This window comes from Mesocricetus auratus, unplaced genomic scaffold (assembly GCF_017639785.1).
Source record: "Mesocricetus auratus isolate SY011 unplaced genomic scaffold, BCM_Maur_2.0 Super-Scaffold_100003, whole genome shotgun sequence".
NCBI classification, from domain to species: domain Eukaryota; kingdom Metazoa; phylum Chordata; class Mammalia; order Rodentia; family Cricetidae; genus Mesocricetus; species Mesocricetus auratus.
The window spans coordinates 23,034,478-23,054,722 of NW_024429188.1; the positions used below are offsets into that span (position 1 = coordinate 23,034,478).

The 20,245-nt window shown below is 40.6% G+C and overlaps 1 protein-coding gene across 2 annotated transcripts in view; it reads right to left on the minus strand.

Annotated features, from left to right (window-relative positions):
- Positions 1 to 1,925: 1,925 nt before the first annotated feature.
- Positions 1,926 to 20,245, minus strand: part of Smpx (small muscle protein X-linked) — a 51,741-nt gene continuing 33,421 nt past the window's right edge. For both annotated transcript variants that reach the window (XM_040744152.1, XM_040744151.1), the window contains one exon: positions 1,926 to 2,354. The gene's annotated coding sequence lies outside the window, so the exon portion shown is untranslated. The remainder of the gene's footprint in view (positions 2,355 to 20,245) is intronic.

Consider the following 20,245-nt stretch of genomic DNA (forward strand, 5'->3'; position numbering starts at 1 on the left):
GCTCCATAGGGAGGAAAGGGGCAAGTGGGAGGGTGTGTGAAGCAAGGTGTTCATGTGGATGAAATTGATTCCTGGGCACCAGGATGTGGGTAAAGTGAATGCTATATTCAGATTCAAATGGAAATCACACCACTGTCAATGTGTACTAAAAACTGGGCATTGTGCCTCATGCATTACTGCACACAGTGCTGTTTTCAGTTTTCATCTTCTCCTACAAAATCTTCAACTATTTGAACCTTGTTTATCTTTTGTAGAAAAGGCTTATGTGTTTTTCTTATAAAGACTTAACATGAATAAACCTAATTCAACATGACATATGGGACTTCTCTTTTGAGATGAGATCTCAGTATGTTGTCCAGGGTAGTACTCAACTACTGGGCTCCAGCAATCCTCCTGCTCAGTCTCCTAAGTGTCTGAGACTGCAGGCACAAGCCACCCTATCAGGTTGGTGTATAGGTGGGAGTCATGTTTGTTTGTTTTGCTGGGGACCAAACCCAAAAGGAGACAAATGTTCTATCACTGGGACGCATACACATCTCAAGACGAATATTTAAAGTACTTGGGGTGAAATATGTGAATTTTGAAAACAAAAACTTCACTGAAAGCAAAGAATCTTCTTTTCCTACATTATAGTATATTCACTGTCCAATGACTAATTTAATATGGAACTTTCCATATCATAAAGATAGCGAATTTGAGCCTTAACAAAATAACATACATATTAAATTTAAAGCTCTCCTAAATCCATTGAACTTGTCTCATAGCTTTACTTTGTATTGTGCTGCAAATGTGCCTTGAGAGACTTATTAAAATGTGAAGATAGTCTTTATAACATCAAACTAGACCTTAATTTTGAACCAGAACATAGTAATCTATATTTAAACAAAGTGAGCACTGAGGTAAATGTTATAGCCCTATCCAACCATACAGAAAAGGAGTGAGACAGCCTGAGAATCACAGTCCCATATTATTTAGAGCCTGTTGTGCTCACAGAAGATAGGTTAGCACAGTTGATGTTCCCCCACTCCCCAATGTGTGTATCCTAGATGTAGATGAGCAAACTAGACCACAGTCTGGCAAAACACCAGTAGGCGGGAGTTAACTAGATAATAGGCAACCTTTCAGAAAGCAAATTCTGTGGAATGGAAATGCAGGACAGTCTTTTCTACTTGTAGTGTTCAAAAGCACATTGGACTTTTGACAATGACTTCCTGTGGAGTCACTATTAAAAACTATTTAGCTCCAGAAATAATGCTAGGTCTGTTCCTACCAGGTAGGGTGACATGCTTGAGTTTCACATATTCTGGTGTTTGATAATCTGGACCCTCACTCACTGTGAAATTACTTACATGCTTCTTCTTAAATTATAATAGTATTAAGCATTAATTAAATTTATTCTCTCTCTCTTCTCTTCTCTCTTCTCTCTCGGTAGGGCCTTGATATGTAGCACAGGATGACTTTGATCTAGTGATCATGCTGGCCTCAGCCTGCAAGTTATTGGTACTATAGGCCCGTGTGTGAATGAGCCTCCATCTTGGCAAGATATATATTTTGCCTCCTTTACACAGCTATCATCTGATCAAGCCCTCTCTTCTGATCTCATCACTCAGCTTTACTTTACTGGGTATTAAAATGAACTCTGCTCCTCTGGACTATGAGATTTCTGAGCCTCCACGGAACTAAAATTCACTCACCATCCATGTCATCCTTGGATGGGAAGTAACAGCAATACAAAATTACTCATGCAATATTTAAGCTCATATGCCATGATCAGCCAGCCATAGTGTTTCCCATGGTACCTAATAATTCAGAAGTCTCCACTTAGGCAGTGTGGAATTTGACTGCCTCATATATCATATTTCTCTCTACTTTAGGAAACACGTAGCTATCTGAAGGTATGAAAATTAATTTAGTCTAGATTCATATTTTACATTTACTCAAATATTTATTTGAACTCATAAAAACTTAATTGAGGTAATTTAAAAGGTGAAGAACTAAAAGACCTCTCAAATATTGACCAAAAGCCTGTGGGAAGTAACTTAAAGAACTTAACATCAAAATCACTGCAGGCACATTGCTATACCCCCTCCATACAATCACATATCTCCTTAAAACCACACTCTCCAGCTGGTGAACTCATGGGTTGATTTGCTCTGCAAGGTGCTGAAAATGTAGCTAAAGTGAGAAATGTAACCAACTAGAAAGAAGAAATATAAATGTACAAACAGGATATTTTTTTGCTAGAGCCTTGGACATTCATGAGGTTCATAATTGTCATACAAATATATAAAAATTTTTTCAAGGAATATGTTTATTTTAATTCATTTTTTCTCCTTTAATTCTTCACATCAACCCTGCAAAAGAAAAAGCAAGCATATCATTAGGTTCTTTTGCTCCTTAATTTTATTAAGATATGACTAACAAACAGAAACTGTATATGTACAATTTGATGTGATGTTTTAATAAATGCATACACCATGAAGTGATTAAATCAAGTTAATTAGCATCTGTAGCAACTCAGGTATTTTTTTCATGGTTAGAACACTGACAATCTACTCTCAACAGTTTTCAAATATGTACTACATTATTAATAGTAGTCACCATACTGGACAACATTCCGACCGTGTAACAGACATTGTGGGCCTTCTCAGCATTTTTACATTCCTTCAGGCCCCAGAAACAATTTTACTTCCTTCTGCAAGCTTGATATTTATATTTCACATACAAGTGAGGTCATACAGTATCCTCCTTTCTCTATCTAGCTTAGTTCACTTAATGCAATGTCTTCTAAGTTCATTGTTTGGTTTTAGTTTTCATGAGATATTTTTAGGAACTGCTTATATATCAATATCGTTAGCACAAGTCAAATGAGATATAATACCACATTTTTACTTACAAATGCATCTCTCAATTCTAAGTACGTAATGTGAATTGTGAACAAAAGTTATAGTATAACCATCAACTATGGTTTCAGTGATTTAAGTAATTGCGGACTAAATTAGGATGGTGTTCCTCTGAAGAACTAGAATGTATGATGAATTTAAAACTATGGACTTGATAAAGCCTAGTCTGGTACAAATTTGCATTGATGACTCTAATTCATCCCTTTCTCTATCCATTTCCACTGCCATGTAACTATAGTTTCCTACCATTGTGGGTAGGGTATAAATTCTAATGCCTGTTTGGACATGTGATTTTCTTTGACCAAGGAAATGGAACAGAAGTTTCTTTAAAAGCATCACATGCTTTTGCTTGCTTAGTTGATCTTCCACTATTGATATAACATGAGTATGGTCACACAAGCCTTCTGACCCGCAAGAATGTGAAACCTGTAGCAACGCGCTAAAAGACCTGAAGATTCATAAGTGAGTACAGCCAAGATAAGCTAAACATGAAACACATGCGCCACAATGAAAACATCTTTTGTTTTCACCATTGTATTCGGGAGCTATTCGTTATGCAGCAATATCTAATAACTTGGTGCCATTTCTCTCCAAAGCTCTTCCCCAGCAAGTCTCAAACATTACTGACACATTTGTTTTCCATTAGTATTTTACTTATGTGAAACAACGACTGGATTTAAAATAAAATCTGCAGGCAAAGGTGATGTGTCTGCTGGGGCAAAAACTAAGGCTTGGTTTCATCCATGGCCCTTGATTTCTTCTCTACTTCAAAAGTTGGCAAGCCGTACTATATTTCTCCATCTCTCTTGTAGCTAGTGGGAGTCGAGGAACCCATATATGACCTGTGAGCCCTGAGGACCTGAGGAGAAGCGTACAGCCTTTTCCCAGTATGCACAATTTTTCCCAGTATTCACAATTCATCCATGGCCCTTGATTTCTTCTCTACTTCAAAAGTTGGCAAGCCGTACTATATTTCTCCATCTTTCTTGTAGCTAGTGGGAGTCGAGGAACCCATATATGACCTGTGAGCCCTGAGGACCTGAGGAGAAGCGTACAGCTTTTTCCCAGTATGCATCTATAGAGTTCACAGAGCCCTACATGGCTCTGAACATTTGTAGCATGTCCGTGATGTTGGCTGCACTGTTCACCTTGCTGAGAGCTTCCAAGAGCAAAGTGACTTGTTCAAAGTCTCACATCTTCTAAATGAAAAAAAAAATGGATTTTAGCTTAGGTTAACTGAGGCTCTTTCCAATCTGTCAACAAGGATGATTTGGATGGCTCTTAGAACTGGAGGGAAAAGCAGAGTACCTTAATGGTTGTAAAATGAAATGGCCTCATGAATTTGTGTAGAGTTTGATTTTTCTATTATAGTAAGAACACAACACGAGATCTATTCTCAACAAACATTTAAGTGTAAAATATGTTATAGTTGGCCAGGCAATGGTGGCTTACATCTTTAATCCCAGCACTAGGGAGGCAGAGGCACGTGGATCTCTGTGAGTTCGAGGCCAGCCTGGTCTACAGAGGAGTTCCAGGACAACCTGCAAAACAATACAGAGAGACCCTGTCTTGAAAAATCTATATATATGTATGTATGTTATTGTTATATGTATGTATGTATGTTATATGTATGTGTGTTATATGTTATTGTTGGCTTAGGTAAAATGTATAGTAGATCCCTACAGCTAATTCATTTTGTTTAACTGAAATTTTATGTCCATTACTATGTAATCCCTTGTTTCTTCATCCCATCAGCCCCTAGCAAGAATTAAGGGATTTTTTTCCAGGAATTTTCAAAAGTCATCAAGAGGAAGTAAGATGCCACTTTTGTCCCTGTCCTGGGTTTCTAGATGAGAAGTAGATCACTGATTTGGTAGTCTCACAGCCTCACGCTGGGCACCACGTCAGTCCTGTGTGTAGCCATTCTCTCTCTTACTTCTGCCTTCTGAGTTCTCTGAAGTAAATACACACTGCTTCTGCAACATGGGAAGGCCATCAGACTTCTTGCCCTTTACTTCCAAATTTAGACTAAAAGCTCACCTTTCCATGATTCTCTCCATATGACCCATGAATGGTGTAAGTCTACTGATGTGCACCATCCTCTTCCCTTACATTTCTCACTAGAAATCTCCTGCCATGGGCTACAACTTTCTGAAGGGTATGCATATGCCTTATCCATTTCCATTTCTATCCTATTGCCTATCGAGTGCACCTGACATAGGAACCTCAGAACTGATGAATAGGACTGCTGGAAAAAATGAGAGCTGAGTTGGAGTTACAGATAACCTCACATTCTTCAATGTGAGGCAGCAGGAATGAGCAAGGGGTCAGAGATTCAATAAACCTAGACTGATGATTTGATGTGCTATGTCCCCGCTGTGCTGTCAATTCTTCTCTAGATCCCAGACAGAGTCCCATCATGACTAGAGGGTGTTATATTCAATTTATTGCAGTGAATGCTGTGCTGCGTGACATATGGCCAGCTTTTCTGGCTAAGTAAGAGGTCCATGACAAGCTGACCTTGAAGCTCAGACATTCCTTGGACTTCTCTGAACAGCATAAAAGGGGTGATGATCCATAGCAAATTGTCACTGAGGCATATTCTGTGAAATGTCCAGACAGTGAAGCACTGTCTGCAAACCAGAAACGGTACCATTTATATGACAGGCTCGATGTGGACTCTGATCACTAGGCATCTTCCCAACTGGATGAAATTGTGGCTTTCCTGAGAAATATTATTTCGGTGGCACTAGCCTTAAAGGAAAAAAGTTCCTTCCCCTCAGCCACTGTGCCTACAAGCCAAAGCAGTCTGCAAAACCCTGTGAGAAGACAAAGAGCCGATGGCTATGGTCCCAGTTTTAATTACCTATTATGGGCTAGGCACTCCACTTACTACCCTCTATCTACATATTGAGCCTGGTTCTTCCTGTAGGAGCCAGGCAGGAAGTAATAGATATGACAGCAGAAACACTCCCAATTGTCTTAAAGATCATCCTGTAGCCGACCCATCTCCCTTTCCCACAGAATTTGAGATGGCCCAGTAAGCCCAGGCACAGAACTCTGTTCATGGATAAGGTCAAACATAATGTTGAACTACGAAGTCTGAGAGGAGTAGAGTCTGCATCGCTGATCTTATGGGACTCACTATGTGCTGAGACTACCTAGCTGATACAAGAATACAAAAAGTCAAGAATCCACAGACCAGGGCTCTCGTCTCTGAGTCAGGGCTCTGATTTAGATATGGAATCAATGGGAAGCTATCCAGAGCTAAAATTGCCCATGTTGTAAAGCACACTTGTTTGTCAGGGTGTTGGAATGCAAGTGTGTTGGGCAATCACCAGGGCCACGATGCTTTGCCACTGAGAAAACAGTTGTCAGTGACTCTGCTATGTCCTAGCCTCATAAAGGGAAGGTGAAATACCCTGCTGAAAAGTCACTTGATAATTACCCAACACTTCTTTTCTCCACTGAAATTTAAAAGCCAGAAGCCCATTCTCCAATTTCCCTTTGGCCAAGGCACATTTTGGCTGCTGCAAGAAATATACCAAATTCTTCCCCTGTGTTGCTCTATGTCCAGGCTGAGGATCATGTGATGTTTATGCCTCACCATGACCCATTTATAGCTGTCTTACTCATAGTCACTGTGGTCCCACATACATCATATGGGAAATGGAGTCCACTCAACACTTGTCTGCATTTGTTCCTTTAACCACACACTCTGCGGGTGGTGCAGCAATTACTCCCTCCTATGTGGTGCCAAGTCATACAACCATAAACACAGTGACACTCAGGAATAGTGACACTCAGACACAGACAGTGCCTTGTACTCCAGTTTCATTTGCAACAGCCAAGCATACACTCAGAGCACACTGGTTCAAGCCTTAAAGTTCATTAGGGGTTAGCAGATTAAGGCAAGGTCCTGGCCAATTGTGGAGCCTTCTAGAGTTTGCAAGGCACATTCACACATATTGTCCTATGTAGTCATCATGATCACACCATGAGGTTGGCAGCACAAGCTACAACAGCATATAAGAAAAATATCACAGACCCACATAAAGAGAAGAAGGCATGTGCCAAGTCAATGTAGGCAACCCCAAGCCCAGGAATCTTTTCAAATCTGTAAGACTCATAAAGTCAGGTAAACAAAATTCTAAGGCAAATATTATTAAGTATTTTACTAAAGTATGTGACAAAACACTTCTGTAGCAAAGCAGAGCTCAGTGGTAAGTTGAGGGGACTGCTGTCCCAACAAAAACTTTTCCAAAGATGAAGAAACCCTTGTATCTTGTATATTTCTTAACATCCTAGGCCTAGAGACAAAGGTGTTTATATCAAAAATACCCAGAATGCTCTTACAGCTGTCAGGCAAAGGTCTGTGGCAATCATGGACTCTAGAACAACCCAAATGGATAGCCAATGTCTTGACATATAATTAATGGGATTTAAAAAAAAACACAGGCATCTCTGCCTTCTTTCAGTGCATGGGTAAAATCAAAATTGTCCTAGGGATCATCCTAATGCAGACTGACTGCACAGTAACAATGATCAGAAGCTGCTGTCCAAAGTCTCAGCACTCAAATGAGAAGTAAGGCCGTAAGGCAACAAAGCTGGGGGAAGTTTAAATCAAGAACGGTTGCATTGTAGCTAGTTAACAGCTGAGAGACCTTTCCCCTACACTAAATGCTTTTTCAGCCCTTCAATAAAATATACAGATTTCGTTCATTCATCAGTGCAGCAGTAGAGTAACAGACACAAAGACATGCATATGTATGTGTGGATAAGAGATACAAAGAAATATGGCTAACAGAACTAGAGGGATGGCTTAGTGGTTAAGAGTGCTTGCTGCCCATCCAGAAGATCCAGGTTCAGTTCGGATAATCTGAGTTGGGGTTCCCGCACCCACACCAGAAAGCCCTCAACTGCCTATTAGCTGCAGTTCATGTTTGACTTAAATGTTTTTGTACTTGTTCTAATGAATACCAATATTTAACGAATAAGTTTCTTGCCTTCTTAAAGTTTAGCAGTGTATTTAAAACTATACAAATAAACAAATAGCAGGTGAATAGTTTGATGGGGTCTTCTAGTTATTTTTTTCTTATAACATCATAACACTTCATCTTGTTCTTGAGGCTAGAGGTTGAACCCAGGGCCACACACAGGATAAGCACATGATCTACCATTAAATTACACCCTATCCTGTTTGATGAGGTTTTTCTTAATTTGCCCTTGATCCCCAAATTACAGTGACTTGGTTCAAATGTACAATGCTATAAAAATGATTGCTTGCTAGAGGTAAACCTTTTAGGCCTTTGAAAAACATTAAGAAATCAATCCAATAATAGGTCTATTAGGCAAACTGAAGAAATATAAGAGATACCATGATCTGATGAACAATAAATGAAAAAAATACATACAGTATTGTGAGTTTATATTTTTTAACCATAGGTTAAGATGTTAGTGTTTTGATCCCTATTTGCAGGAGATGTTTATATAACCACGTATTTCATGAAAAAAAAACTTTTTTTTTCAGACGTTCTCATGCATCTCAAACTAGCTTGAATTCTTGGAGTCAAGAATGGCCTTGAGTTTCTGATGTTTCTGCCCAACCTCCCCAATAAATTACAGGCATGTGCCACCCTGCCTGGTTTATATGGTGGTGGCAATGGAACCAGAGGATTAATTAATACAAGCACTCTACCACCTATGCTCTAGTCCCCCAGCTCCTTTTCTTGATAGGGTTGTCTGTTAAATGTTTTTAAGTGCAAAAATTAACTATCAAGGATGATTTGGATGGCCATCTAAGAAGCTTAAGTCAATGCTTTTATTCTCCACCCACCCACAATTACTCAACTGCTATTTTAAAAGCTAATTTATGGCATATCAAATTGAGGCAGGACCAAGCTCCTTCCCCAATGCTTTGTTGATCTCCATGGGAGGCCTTACCCCATCTGAATGGAGACAGAGGAGAAATAGATGGGGGAAGGGGTGCAAGGGAGGTGGGGGGGAGAGGAGGGAGGGGAAATTGAAGTTGGTATGTAAAATAAATAAAAATGATGAATAAAAAAAGGAAAAGTAAAAAAGCCAATTATGGCAAAATCCTAACCTTTGAAGACGTCACAATTTTTTTTAGCCACAGAGTTTCCCAATTGTGTAGCTCTGACTGTCCTAGAACTGGCTATTTAGACAAGGCTGGCCTTGAACTTACAAAGCTTTGAACTCACAGAGATCTACCTGCCTCTAACTTCTGACTGCTATGATTAAAGCATATGCCATTATGCCCAGCGTCACCAAAATGTTTTAACTACATAATCTTAAGAGTTAAAGGGTCAGAAATAGATGGTCATAGAAAGGAAAAGTATCATATCTTAAGGGGCTTATTTATAAATCACTCCTAACTCAAAATGGGATATCAAAGTTGGCTGTACAGTAGAATCACCCGGAGATTTGTTTGTAACCCCAGAGCCCAGATTGCTCCTGAGTAATTACATCAGAGTCTCCAGGGATACAATCAGTAGTTTTCACAGTTTCCCAGGTACTCTGATGTGAAGCCAAGGTCGAGAAGCACAGGTCTAGAAGGGTTCCTCACACTTCAATGTCCAGATGCCCTAGGGATCTTGTTAAACTGCAGATTTGGACTTTGTAAAGTCTGGGGATGGAAATTGATCTTGTGTATGTCCCCCCCCACCTTCCTAGGTGGTGCTGTTGTTCCATGGACCCTATGTGGAAAACAAAGGGACTACAGAAGTGATTCTCGACAGGGCTTGGCACCGCAGACATGTGACAATGTGTGAAAAGATATTTCATTATTACAACCAGGAGGAAGGATTTCCAGTGACATAAGTAAGCATCCTTGAGCAATCCCCACAGCACAGTTCTCTAGCCCCAAAGTTAACAGTATGGAGGAAGAGTAACCCATATCTAGAGAGAGCTGTTTCTGGTGAAAGACATACTTCCAAACTTGAGCAAGAACAAAGCATTTGGTCTCTGGTGTAATAAAAGCTTTCTCCTGGGAAGCACTGCCAATACAACTTGAGAGATTTTTCTGATAAACATAATGAGATTAAGAGTCCCTTCTGGGAAATTAGATTTACCTGCTCTGCTAAATTTTCCTTGTAACAAAGTTTAATGATCACTTGTACCTGGGCTCACAATGTTTGCTAGCCCCATTTTTTTCTGATTCCAAAATTTGAGCAGGATTTTTGAAGCCTCTTTAAGAAACTCTGAAATAAAATTTTGATTAATGCCTGTAATCAATGCATCAGAGAAACTACTTCAACAGCCTTAGCCCAACCTGCCTCTCAGCTAGGTGCCAAGTGAGCTCCTGACTGTGGATTTGGTCATGTTTTCTGTGAGCCTATTTTTAAGATCATATGAAGCCTTCACATCCCAGCTCTCCTGCTTTCTTCCTGTGCACCTTGGATGAGTTACCTAACCATGTGAGTCTCAACTTTTTTATTGATAGAAAAATAATAGTGTCATGCTCATCTAATAGTTGTGAGGATAACATATTAAGACATTCAGCAGACTGCCTCCTACGTCCAAAGACCCACACAAAGCTTAGAAATCAGCACATCTTTCATCTGTCTTCCAAGCAAGAATTTCAGTCTGTGTTATCTTATCTTCAAGCTTTTAGTGATGTTGATGGTTGCGAGAGTTCTAAATGTACTGAGAGGAGAACTGAAAAGCATTAACAAGGGCTTGACAGTCATCAAGGTGGCTTAGCTGTCATGCAAACCTGCTGTCCAGAGTTCAATGCCCAGAACCCACATGGTAGAAGGAGAGAATAGATTCCTGAAAGTTACTATTTGACCTCCACATGGGTGCCATGAAATGTGCATGCACATACGTCACCACAACAATAGGAATAGTAATATTTGAAATAGAATTATATTTTTTTAAAAAATGAGTGAGCTAAAACTAGGTTTCAGGAAAAAAGAAGGGCTTGAGGACTCAGTAGAAAACTGGATTTCTCAGAAAACAAAAGCATTTCAATGCTAGATCTCCAGATTCCATGGAAGGCTGAAGAGAATTCCTACAGGTCATGGTAACATTACTTGGAGTAGTAAATACAAGACAAATCCTGACCAGATTCTGGGGCACCCAGTTAGAACTAATACCAAGTTCTTCACCTGTCACTTAAAAGCACTTTATGTCCTGGGAGGGATTTGACTTTAAATAAAGTAGAAACGGACATTTTCTTGGATGCCATGGCTTAATTTTGAATGGGGAAACAGGCCTTGTGAGGGAGGAAGCCAGATCCATTCCTAATGATTTAGTCATTAATAAAACCCTGCTATAAATGGAACTCAGAGAAAAGGTAGCTTGTCAGAGGGCAAAGGAGACAGCCCCATTAAACCAAATAGGGCATGCAGTAAGAAAGGTGTCATGTCTCTTGACTAGATAAGTTGATCAAGGATGACAGGCCTTGTCATTTTTAAACTTACTGGAAAAGGCTAGAGAATATACAAGAGGTTGTGTTCTTGTTTCCTTTCTTAGACGATATCTATAGCAAATAAAGTCTTGGAGAGAACTGATAAAATTTACTACAGCTTTGAGTGTTGTCCTTAAAAACCTGTGTATGAGTGGGTATGACTGTGTTTGGGTGTGTTCATAAATAAGTTTTCCAGAAAAACAATGCTGTGCTTCTTGTAGAGAGTTCCTAGGACTGGGCCATCATTTTGATTTTACTGATTTTGCTTGTTGTTCTGATTTTTGCCCTCGTAAATCAAAAGAGAGGGTAAGAAAATAACTGCAAAGAAAGCAAGTTAAATAAGGTAAAGGAAAAGTGAAAATCTACCTCTCACATGTACAATTTTTAATTCATCTCTCTCTCTCTCTCCCTCCCTCCCTCCATCCCTCCCTCCATCCCTCCCTCTCCCTCTCTCTCAGCTCCTGTTCCAAAAAGGCTCAAATAAGTGAAGAAATCATATCCCCTACTGTTTGGATATGGTTTGCAGTGGTTTCATCTGCTAGGAGCATCAGGGAAAGCAGCTTCGTGCTTAGAAATAATCTTTTCCATCTTCATAAAGATAAACAGAATTTAGTGTTTTAAATACATATATGAAATAGTAAAGCTGACATAACGGCACATGCCTGTAATCCTGGGACTTATGAGGCAGAAGGAGAGGCAAAACAATCAGCACAAGTTGAGATTGACCTGGTCTGCATAGCTAGTTTCAACACAAAACTCAGGACAATAGAGTGATACCCTATTCCAAAAATAGAATGAGGGGGAGGAGAGGAGGAGTGGGAAAGAGGGGGAGGAAAAAAGAGGAGTGAGGAGGAGAGAGGAGAACAAAGGAGAAAAGAGTGGGGATAAGGATGGGGAAATGGAAGGAAAGGATGAGGAAAAGGTACAAGGAGGGGGAAGAAGAGGAGGAGGTTGGAGAACAAGTAGTCCTTGGTAAAGCTGGTAGTGATTAAGGATTATAGAGACGAAAGCACAGCAAATGTGTCTGTATTGCTTTGGGCAAATTTCTCTGGAACTCAGTCTTGTCATCTCTAAAAAGAAACATCCCCCAAATTAGGCCCCAATGATCCTTTCCCCTGGAATTCAGACTCGTATGTAGTTCCCTTCAACACAAAATAGGATTGACTTGTGAAAATCAATATTGCATTACAAAAGTGACGGTGTGACCTGTAGATCACAAAAGACATCACTTTCTTGGATCACATGCTCTGTGGCAAGTCAGCTGCCATGGCAGGAAAGCAGCCCAATGGGTGAGGTCCCCAGGGAAGGCACCAAAACCTACTGATAAACAGTCATTGCCAGCTAGCCAGCAAATGAATGAGTCACCCTGGGACTGGACCATCCGGTTTTGTCAAGACTTTGCTCTAGCTGATATCCTGATTAGCATTTGGGGAGGAGCCTAGGCTGCAATCACTTAAATCAGGCCCTTCTAAATGAGGTAATAAGTATTGTTCTTTAAGTTTCTACATTTGTGGCTCCCTGTTGCACAGCAATAACTAATATAGTTGCCTTAGCTGGATCCAGTTGTTATAATTTCTGTCACTGAATAGGTATTATTGATAAGAATCATAAAAAGCTGATTATACATCCAAGGGTCAGAATCCTAGCTGCAAGATAGAATCATTTGTCTTTGGGCACTTCTTGAAGGGATAGAGGAAAGAGACAGTCAAATTGTACAGAACCAGCTTTCCAAGAACTGAAAAGTTTAGCCTTGTAAAACCAAGCCAACCTGAGTGGCTGACCTTGACCCAAAGCTTACAGAACAATAGTTCACCCCCTGGCTATTAGTTCTGAGTACATCATGTTGAAAACACAATCTGCTTTTTGTTTGACACCTATACTGGGTGTATAAAAAAGAAACTCCATAGCTGAGCAGTGGTGGTGCACACTTTTAATCCCAGCACTCAGGAGACAGAGGCAGGATGATCTCTGAGTTCATGGCCAACCTAGTCTACAAAGCGAGTTCTATGACAGTCGAAGCTATAACACAGAGAAACCCTGTCTTGAAAAACAAAAACAAAAAAGAAAGAAAACTGAGACTCCAATGAGATAGTTATTTACTTTGTGTTAGAGGGAAATAAGTATCAATAAGGCTTAAAATTTGCCAAGTTTGATGTACTCTCTCATGTATGGATTTTAGACATAGATGTAGGGAGTGCCAGCCTACAATCCCATCGCCAGAGAGTCTGGGAAATAGAACCTTCATTCAGTGGTTGATGGAAGCAGAGGCAGACTTCCACGGCTAAGCACTGAGCTGAACTCAGGAAATCCAGTGACACAGAGGGAGGACTGATGACCAAAGGCATTAAGACTGGGATGGTTTAACCCCCAGAAACAGCTGACATGACAAGGGTTAGCTCTTGAATCCCAGACTGATGGCTGGGAATCCAGCATGGGACTGATCAAGACCCCCTGAATGGGGGTGTCAGTGAGGAGGCCTAGGTAATATATTTATCCCTGGTATACAAATGGACTTTGGACTCCCATCCAACAATGAGAGATGCACTCTCACCCTGAACTCTTGGGGGAGGGTCTAGGCCCTGCCCTGGATGAAATGACAGACTATGGACACCCTCATGGAGGGCCTCACCCTCCCTGGGGAAATGAGGGGATATTGGGGGGGTTGGGGGGAGGGCATGGGAGGAGGGGAGGGAAACAGAAAGGAACCTGGAATTGACATGTGAAGCAACCTTGTTTCTAATTTAAATTTAAAAAGTATATATATATATATACATATATATATATATATATATATATAATTTGCCAGGTTTGTGGTTAAAGCCAAGTGATTCTCCAGGGTAGGAGACATGGTCTGGAAAGCAGAGTATAGAGAGAACATCAGCCTAGGTCTGGGTCTTGGATTTTGGTTGGAATGAATGGCACTCTGACCTATAAGGCTGTGACTTTATGAGCACTGCTGAATGAACGTGTGACATAATGTTGATGAAGCACAGCAAAAGTGTGGGAACTGGAATGAACAGCTCCCCTCTAAGCACAATATGGCTATTGTTTGGACTCCTGTGTCAATCTGGATGGCTTAATATCTTTCTCCATGTCTCCAAGAATAAGCCATGGCTCACCAATGAGTCACTGTATACAGAAGTATACATCTATACCAGGAAAGCGTGGTCGCTTTTCACATTTGGAGACTTTCATCCCAACAGCCTTGATATTTAGCCAAAGAAGCACTTTCCAAATCCGGAATGATTTCAGTCTGTTTGTCAAGAAAGAATGTGATAAACATCCTCTAACTCAGTTTCTCTTGGACAAGTATCAAAATCACCTTTTGATCCCTAAATCTACTTTTCCTCAAAGAGGTGGTTGGTAACCAAGAAGATCCCATGGCTCTAACATTCAGTCAGTACCACAGACCAAGACTCCCACTGTGTTGAGCATTTTGTTCTGATGTAAAAAACAATTAGAATAAAAATAGGTGATTCTTGCTCAGAACCTAAGGTTGTCCAACCCAATTGATCAGAAATCAACTTCAGTTCTTATGTCATAATATTTAAATAAGTTGCAAAGCTGGCTATCACTCATCCAAGTATCTATGATCCTTTGGTTCTGTCTGCTCTCGGACATGAAAAGTGCTCAAATTTAGAACCTCTTTTCTGTTTTACTTCCACTAGTTGGACATCCAAAAAAGAATGTTTGAGTGAAGATTATCACACCCAGCTCTTTCATATTAATGTATACCTATAACTTGACAAAGCCTTCATTAGAAATATTTTCATATAGGGTTGGGGGGATGATAGCATTAGCTATTTCACAAGCCTGAGGACCCAAGATACCCAATACCCACATAAAAAACTGGAATAGGTATAACCCTAGCCCTGAGGGCAGGAGGGAGCAGAGACAGGTAGATCCTTCCAGATCATTACTCAGACAGTCTAGCCTCATGAATGAACTCTGGGTTGAATGAGAAAACCTTGTGTCAAAAAACTAAGATGGAGGATAATCAAGAAAGACACCCAGTGTTGATATCTGACCTCCAAAATTACTTGCACAAACACCACACATGCATAATTAAAGAAATATTTTCACAGAGGTTGCAAAAATGATTTCTCATCTCCTCAATCATTTTTTCCGGAGATTTGTCTGTATTATTTTCTTACAAGTGTATATAAATCTAGAACACTCTGGAGAATTTTATTTAAAAAAACGAGGCAGTGGCATATTGAGCCCTGACTTGCCAACCTCTGATCTATAACAACAACGCGAGCACCTAATAAACATTGTAGAAATTGAGATTGTATCTGTGAGTCAAAGTGGCCGGTAGATAAATCTAAACATTGTCTCTTGTGATATAGAAAGCCTATTAAACCGTATGGTGGCTTTCCTATATGCCACATGAAAAATGAGCTTAGGATATGATTGAGTGTTGCACAGTCTGAATCCTGGCTGTCCACTGTCTAGTTGTGCCATATTGAGAGAAAGCATGTACCTGCTCTAGACCTGTTTTCTCACTTATACAATGGCATCCTTACATACATTTTTCATTTGAGTCTCATCGGTACTTAGAACAGTGTCTGGTCATTGGAAACACTATAACAAGAATTTGTGGTCACTGCTTTACTGAATTTCATCGAAGAAGCCTAGCTAACTTTCTTACTACATATTTGAATCTTGGCTATAAAACTGGGGTGGGGGAAGGATAGGCACGTTGTATGTCAGTGGCTCTCAATGTGTAATCTCCAAACCACTAGCAGCTGTAACAGTGGCCACCATGGAAACTTGTCACAGAAGCATATTCTGGGACCCATTCCAGACTTACTGAATCAGGAATGCCTGGGTTTAGCCAGAAGTCTAAGACTAAGCAATTCCTCCAGATGATTTCAACATTAAATTTTTGAGAGACTGATTGGGGGAATGAAGGAAACTTAGAAGAGAGGGCATATGTAGGAAGGAAGGAGAAAATGTGATCTAACCACAATATTGCATCTGTATGAAAATGCCATAATGAACCCCACAGTTTCATATACTAACTTAAATTTTTGTTTTAATTGAAAACTGTCATTCTCATCTAAGAGTTTTCTTCATACTTCAAGACCACTGACAAGAATGCTGTCCTTGGTGCTGCCATGGCCCCTGTTCTCCTCGGGATCTCGGTTAAAAATAGGAAAAGGCTTGCTTTTTGAATTGGCAGGCCATCCATGCATAGTCAGCCAGGAAGAATAACTACACTATTGGATTCTAGAATCTAAACCTGCAATGATCTTGGCAGGTTGAAAGTGTCTGCCAAAATTCGCAGAGCTATTTCGGTTTTTAATGGAAACAGCTTTATATTTCACCTAACACAAGTTTCTTGGCATTTTACCTCCTATGTGTGCAGTAGGGCTGTCAGTAGTGAGGCTGGGCTACAAGCTCTGTGGCCTTTCTTCATACCATGATAAGGGTTGCAGAACTGCAGCAGATTATGCAAAGTCGACCTGTGGTGCAAGAGGTGAAGCCCTGGCAACTACCTCCTGGTAGTTCAGGATTTGATTACCTAGTGAGAAAGAGTGCTACCCAAGAGACAAAACTCAGCTAAAGGGGCAATGGAAGCAGGATGTGATAAGGACTTCCAGAAGCATTGGGATGTAGTTGCATTCGCCATCCTCATTGGTCTAGAACAGTGGTTCTCAACCTGTGGGTTGGCCACGACCCCTTTGGGTGTGGCCAAATGGCCCTTTCATGGGAATCACCTATGAATCATCACAGTAGCAAAATTGCAGTTATGAAGTAGCAATGGAAATAACATTATGGTTGGGGGTCACCATCTCATGAGGAACTGTATTAAAGGGCTGCAGCATTTGGAAGGTCAAGAACCACTGATCTAGAGCATTATCAGCAATTTGGACTCATTTGGGCCATGAGCTCTTCTTCCTAACCACCAGGGGCTCTGAAACCAGTCAGATTGAAGGAGTGGCATGCTCCTGGCAGTAGAAGCAGACCTATAATTGGCTCATTATTGGATTGGATTTGGCACAAAATGACTTCCAGGCTCTCTGCTTCCTGACAGGTAATAAGAAGCAAGCTTTGTATATGATGCTGCAGGGAATCTAAGATACCTTTCTTGTCTGCTGCTGATGATGGAGAGCTTTACAGAAGAATTCACTTATAGGGTGGTGATTTAGGGCATTTTAAAGTAAAGCTTTCCCTTAGAGCTATTGTCTTCTATATAGTACTTCTGCTACTAAGACATTCAGCCTAATTTCCATAATCCTGGATGTTTTGTGTCAGTGTGTGTGTGTGTGTGTGTGTGTGTGTGTGTGTGTGTGTGTGTGTGTGTTGCTTTGGTGCTTGCATGTAAATAAATATTGTACTGAACTATGACTTTTTTTGGCTTTTTGACACAGGGTTTCTTTGTGGCTTTGGAGGCTGTCCTGGAACTCAGCTCTTTGTAGACCAGGCTGGTCTTCAACTCACAGAGATCTGCCTGCCTCTGCCTCCCAAGTGCTGGGATTAAAGGCGTGCGCCACCACCACCCCGCTGAACTATGACATTTTACGTTTGTTTTGTGTGAACACACCACATTCTCATGCGACTGTTAAAAGGCAACTTTAAGGAATTTGTTCTTTCCTTCCACCATGTAGGTCCTGGGGACTAACTCAAGTTGTCAGGCTTGGAGGCAAGTGTCTTTATCCAGTGAGCCATTTCACTGGCATAATTATAGTTATTTTTAATTTATATGCCAAGCCCAGTGTTGGAACACTAGCATGTGCAAGGTCCTGGGTTTGATTACCAGCACTAGACACAGGAAGCAAATAAACACTAAATATGCATAGAAGTTGATAGAGTTCATTTCTTTTGAAGTACATCTGTCACAATACAGCATAATTGATTAGAAAGAATTACTACCCCTATTACATGTGGGCTTAAATAGATGTACTTCATAAGCAGTCTTAAAATTCCCTTTCAGTGATGGGAAATGACAACACATCCCACAATCTTCCACCCTGTGAAGCTGGAAGTCACATAAGAATGAATTGCAAATCCAGTTCCTGTCTGACTGATCTTACAGCACTGATGAGCAGCTTGAAATGGAATGAACATGAAAATACTTTTGAATCCTCAAAACCTAGTCTGGAGGCTTGCTAATGCTATTCTTACTGCCAGATCCTAGTTAAAAGATATGATCTGGGTCTTTTCTATAAAACTCCTAACATCTTTTTCTGCTTTTTCTGTATTGCCTGCTAATGATGCCTCTTTAAGCAGCCATTTTGCAAAGTCTGTAGGTTTCCATACGATTTATCACCTGCATTTGTTTGTAACTGCCTGCCCGTTTCCCTCTTGTTGCAAGGGAAATATAATTTAACTGCCAAATGAAGTAATGCAGAAAGAGAGAGGAAGCCCTCCTGCAGGGTACTAATTGGGTGTGAGTGGGGCTTCAGGTTAAAGCAGGATGTAATAGAGAAAACAATCAGGGTCCGTTTGAATGTTCAGACTGACATGGTTCTCATTTTCTTCCCTGGACCAGACTTCAATAGTACATAGTCTTTGCATGAGAAATTATTGCAATAGGCGAGATGTCTTTTTTCTGCCTACCAGGCCTATCCAAAAATGCACAGCAAGGGGTCAATGAAACTCATCAACTTTTCTTTGACATGGGAGAAACAGCAGCTCAATCTCCAAATGTTCCTAACACCGATTCTCTTTGGAGGAAAATTCAGAAATTACAAACCACTTACTAGTTGAAAACTGGGAGAAGAGGAGAAAAATCCCTTGAAGTCTCCAATATAAAATGAAAGTGCTCTAGTGAAATGTTGCCAATGCCGTCTGGAGAAAAGGGCTTTGGAAAACTGCCACTGAGCAGGTTTTGAAAAATGGAGCTGCAATGCCTCCTCCAGGAGAAAGAGGATACTTGCAGGCTGAATATCAGCTTCCCTGACAACAGAAGCTCTGGCAGAACAAAGTGGGTGGTGCCTGAGACAAAGGTCCTCTGGGATGCTTAGGAGCCTCTGGGTGAGCTCAGATTAGTCACAGATAATTAGTGCTTTTTCATTTTCAGCACACTTTCTTCCCGATCTCTACAGAAATAGGCTGAGCTACTCTTTAGAGGGTATGTTATTTAAAAGCAAAAACAATCCCCAGCTTTGGAAGCAAGGGACAGAGTGCAGGGACAGCAAAGGGAATGAATGTTTTTTCTCAATGCTTGTTTCTCTTGGGTGCCTCATCTGAAACACTTGACTGTCCTTATCCACCATTTCTATTCCTGTTTGTAGATTCAGCTCAGAGTGGTCATGGAGTCACAATACAGCACAAGTGGAAATGGAGTACAAGCATGTCCCATGTGTTCCAAAACATGTAGCATTTAGTGGCTTCTTTCAGGAGGTCAAATCTGTGGCAGGAGCCTGTCCACACCATCTTGTGCCATCACAACTAACTGCTATAATCCCCCCATACACTCTTTGCTTACTCAGATTCAAAACCTTGTTTCTTCATTTTTCCTAAGAGCAAATGTCCCTTCTCACATCCGTACCCAACTACTTCAAATTCTTGCTATCTATGTCTAGTTTACTCATGTCTGACACAATAGAAACACACATACTTTAATTCTTCTCTAGTCACGCGTAGTCCATGGTGATAACAGGCATTTTGAAGGAGAAATGCTAATCCAATTAAGGTAAATTCTATCTAGCCCACGTATGGCATGATTAAGAAATGAAAACAGAGTCTGAACAAATGAATGTTCGAACACTTGGCATTTAGAAAACCTGCTTGGCAAGTTCTCAGGAACTGTCTCTGGAACTAAAGGCCAGGCTCCTTTTGTACTATTCGGGAGTCAGGCAAGAGCTAGATAGTAAGAGGTATAGTGCTTGCCTAGGACTAAGTTGCCCCTTGCTGCCTGTCAGGGCAGATTTTCTGAGCTGGATGGAAGTGTCACCGGTCC